Source organism: Eretmochelys imbricata, chromosome 1, assembly GCF_965152235.1.
Source record: "Eretmochelys imbricata isolate rEreImb1 chromosome 1, rEreImb1.hap1, whole genome shotgun sequence".
In the NCBI taxonomy this organism is placed as follows: Eukaryota; Metazoa; Chordata; order Testudines; family Cheloniidae; genus Eretmochelys; species Eretmochelys imbricata.
Genome location: NC_135572.1, coordinates 229,207,515 through 229,212,357, shown reverse-complemented (window position 1 = coordinate 229,212,357; position 4,843 = coordinate 229,207,515).

The following is a 4,843-nucleotide window of genomic DNA, read 5'->3' as shown; positions in this document are numbered from 1 at the left end:
TCACCCTGCAATAAATCCCCATGGTCCCATCTCCTAAATAGCTCTCAGGGCTAAAACTTTTCACCTGTGTAAAAAAAAAAAAAAAAAAAAAAAAAGTCTGGTCATAAAACGGACATTTCAGGTGTGAAGAGAAGTGGGTCCAACTACAACCTGGATGTCAGTCACCATGTTCTCTACATAGGGTGCATTTGGACTGTGTTATCTAGCAAAATATCCATGTTAGAAATGGGCTAGCCATGTGGTTGTGTCATAGAAGGTGTAATTAAGGTTAATTTTGAACAGTCAGGGAGAATGTCTTAGTGGCTTCTTCTTCCCAACCTCTGAAAATCAGTGTCCTGCTGATCCTTTTCCCATGCATCCCTTCCATGTAGTTAGAACCTGCCACCAGGAAATTCCACCATACAAACATGGGGAAACGTCCCAGCAGCTCCAAGTCTTTCCTACCCTACACAGAAAAGTGAGAAGTGTCCCAGAGGTACCTCTTCCGCATCCTACATTTTAGAGCACAAGATATGTCTACACTGCAATCAAAGACCCTTCAGCCTGGCCACAGCTAACCTGGCTCAGCTGACTCGGGTTCTCAGGGCTTGAGCTGTGGGGCTATAAAATTGCAATGTAGACATTTGGGCTCAGGCTATGAAACCCTAAAGGGGGGGTGGGGCTCACAGTTCAGGCTCCAACCCGAGCCTGAATGTCTACACTGCAATGTTCACCCCTGCAAGCCTAAATCAGCTGATCCGGGCTCTGAGCCTCAGTGCTGCATGTTTTCTGTTGCAGTGTAGACATACCCATAGTGTCCCAGCAACTCATTGCCACCCTTAAAGAGATATAAAACATGTCACAGGTAGAAGGCCTGGGTTGGCCTTCGTCCTGTGCATTGATGTGTCTAGGGTTGCCAGGTATCTGGTTTTCAACTGGAATGCCTGGTCGAAAAGGGACCCTGGCGGCTCCAGTCAGCAACACTGACCGGGCCGTAAAAAGGCTGGTCAGAGGTGCTGCCGGTCTAAGGCAGGCTAGTCTCTACAGATCTTGGCACCGCGCTGCATCCCAGAAGCAGCCACCAGGTCCAGATCCTAGCTGTGTGTGTGTGGGGCGGGGGGGGGGGGAGCATGGCGCTCCGCGCGCTGCCCCAACTCCGAGCACCGGCTCCACACTCCCATTGGCTGGGAACCGTGGCCAATGGAACCTGGGGGGTACGGTGCCTGCGGGCGAGAGCAGTGCATGGAGTCTCGTGGCCCCCTTGCCTAAGAGCTAGGCCAGTTGGCCACTTCCAGGGCACAGTGTGGTGCCAGGACAGGCAGGGAGCGGCTTAGCTCCGCTGTGCCACTGACTGGGAGCTGCCCAAGGTAAGCCCATGCCCCAACCCCCTGCCCCAGCCCAGAACCCCCCCCCAACCCCTCATCCTCATCCCCAGCCCAGAGCCCACACCCCCAGCCCAGAGCCCCCAACACCCCTGCACCCCAAACACACTGCCCCAGCCCAGAGCTCCTTCCCACACCCTGAACCCCTCATTTCTGGCCCCACCCCAGAGCCCACACTCTCCAGTTAGAGCCCTCACCCCCTCCCGCACCCCAAGACCCTGCCCCAGCCAAGTGAAAGTGAGTGAGGGCTGGGGAGAGCGAGCCACGGAGGGAGGGGGAATGTAGTGAGCGGGTGTGGGACCTCGGGGAACGGGTGAGGGTGGGCCTGAGGGAAGGGGTGGGGCTGCAATTAGAAAGCTGGCAACCCTAGAGGTGTCTCCAACTAGGCTAAGCATGGCGGGGAATTGCACGCTCAGGTTTGACTGAGGGGTTTGCACCTTGGTATATTTGCTGGTCAAATATAGAAAAAAAAAAGACTATATTGCGAGCAAATGCTGCCAGTAGAGCTAATCAAAAAGAGTTTTCAGTCAGAAAATGCTGATTCAACTAAATCCAAACATTTTTCAGGATTGTCTCAAATTTGTCCAAATTTTTGTGGGACATTATCAAGATACTTCATTTCAATAAAGTCAAAACATTTCATTTTGATTACTGCTTCAATTTAGATAATATACTTTTTGATAAGATTGAAATGGAATATTTTGTTTTATGAAAAAAATCAGAGCTTTTGACTTTTCATTCTGATTAAGGATGAAACCAGATTTCAAAGTTTTGGAAATTCCTACTGTACTAAGTCTTTGATTCAGTGATGATTTCTTTCCACCTACCCACTCCCCCGGTGCTCCATGTTGCCATTGTCCCAAGGAATGCTGGCTCCTTGTGGTGGTAAATATGGGTCACCAAGATCATCAGCTGCACTGTCAGAGCAGAAGAATTGATGTAAGTGACTGCTGGGACAGCAGCCTTACCCCCACCACTGAGTAGGGGGCAGTGGAGGAAGAGGCAGAGCCCCTGCTTGCTGCCCCCTCCCTCAATGTGACTGGCCTGCATCTACTTGGTTCATCAAAGTTCTCCCCTAGCCTGATCCTTCCTAGCTGTGAAATCTTACAAGATCACAGCATGAGGTTATATAGCTGCAGACAAGCCTTCTAATCAGATAATGGAATGAGTCAGACAGTGGCTTAAACAGAATAGGAAGGATATGCAGGGCGATCCACAAGACAGAAGCAGAGGGGACTGTATCACAGTTTTCTGGAACTTATGAAGTGGAGTTTTGCATAGTTAGGAATTTCACCAGGGGCAAGGTGGATTGTGTTCAGTTTTATAAACAACCCATCATATGTCTAGTTATGCATATCTGAGCACCATCCTTTCATCATTCTTGTCTCAGTTAGCAGGAGTAGCCTGGTCTATCTGGTTGTCCCACAAGACTTAGATCCCAGTCAAAAGATCATGCTGAGCTATAAAAAAATTGGACTACAGACAGTAGCCAAGATTTTCCAAAGGAGTTACAGGTTACTCATAGGAAAGTTACTTGCTTAGTATGTATGTGTCATGGAGTTCCTGGGCGATGCTCTGGAACTGCTCCCCATGAAGCCAGTCAGGACTCTGGGGAAGTCTCCTTTCTGTAAGCACCCTGTCTTCAGGACACAAAGCTCACACAGCTTCCACCTTCCTGGGTCTGACCTCAGAGCATTCAGCATCCTCTGCCCCTCCGTGTGCTTCCCACAGCGAGTCCGCTCAGGCGGGGCTCCTGGGGAAGCCAGAGGGTACTGCACCCCAACTTCGCAGTCAGACGTGACTCTCAGCCAGCCAGTAAAACAGAAGGTTTATTACATGACAGGAACATGGTCTAACACAGAGCTTGTAGGTGCAGAGAACAGGACCCCTCAGCCAGGTCCATTTTGGGGGGCAGTGAGCCAGACAACCACATCTGCACTTCACTCCACATCCCCAGCCAACCCCAAACTGAACCTCCCTCCAGCCCCTCCTCCTCTGGGCTTTGTCCCTTTCCCAGGCCAGGAGGGCACCTGATTCCTTTGTTCTCCAACCCTTTAGCTCTCACCTTGCAGGGGGGAAGGGCCAGGCCATCAGTTGCCAGGAAACAGGGTGTCGGCCTTTCTCTGTGTCCAGACCCCTGCACACACCTGCCCTCTAGGGCTCTGCAATGATCATACACCCTTACCCCACCACCTGGATACTTAAGAACTGCATAGGGGAAACTGAGGCACCCCCACACTATTCAGAGGAAACATTAAGAACAGTCCCACTTCGTCACAGTATGTAAGGCCAAATTCTCAGCAGGTGGAGATCAGTGTAGCTCTATTGAAATCAATGGACCTCAATGTTCCCTCCAATTTTTTCCATCCGTGCGCGGAATAAATTTTGTTATGTGCACTGAGCTAATGTGCAGATGTGCGCTACCAGTAGAAACAGAAAACCTAGATAGAATATATATTTTTAAAAAGTTACCATAGGGATAATTACTACAGCTAGGACAGGTTAGTCATTTTAGAACTCACTACTCAAATAACTAAATTTAAATGTAAGAGAGAAATTAAAATTATGAAATGCATAGACCAATTAAAAAACTAAAAGAACACATTTTGAAAGAATAAAATTGCAGAGAATATATGTGCATTGCAGGAAATACCAAGAAGTAACAACAAACAACAACACAAGTATGTGTTGGGAGGTGTGTGTGTGTGTGTAGAGACACAGACTGTGTGTGTGTGTGTGTGTGTGTGGAGACAGACAGATTGTGTTTGCTGGGTGCTGGGGAAGTCTCTGAGAGACCATGCGCTGTCTCTTTAAGGTAAAGGCACTCTCCACCCAGAACAGGGTTCAGACCTCAGACCCTCTCCTGCTCAGAGTCCTGAGTGAGGCTGTCCCGTCTCCCCTGCTGGGGTGCCGGGGCAGAGGATACCCTGACATCAGCACCCTCCTCCCCCCTAACCGTGCTCTGCACAACCAGCAGGAGGGTCCCAGGAGCAGCAGGGGCTCCAAGGCAGAGGGCTGCAAAGCAGCAGGGGTTGTGCTCACTCAGCTGGATGTGAGCGGCTCTGCGTGGCACTTCAATCACTTCTGGGCGGCTGCTCCAGTGGGCAGCTTACAGGGAACATAGATGGACCTGTTTTGATTTACACTGTCTGGCCCATATTATGTGACTTTCCTTAACCACTTTTGCTGTCGTATTCTGGGCTTAACTGTCTATGTCAGTAGCTTCAACAAAAGTGAAACTATGTAGTAAGATTTCAGAGTAACAGCCGTGTTAGTCTGTATTCGCAAAAAGAAAAGGAGTACTTGTGGCACCTTAGAAAACCATCCAGGTTTTCTCACCCCCTCACCCTCATACACACACAAACTCACTCTGCTGCTGGTAATAGCTCATCCAAAGTGACCACTCTCCCTACAATGTGCATGGTAATCAAGGTGGGCCATTTCCAGCACAAATCCAGGCTTTCTCACACACACCCCCGCCC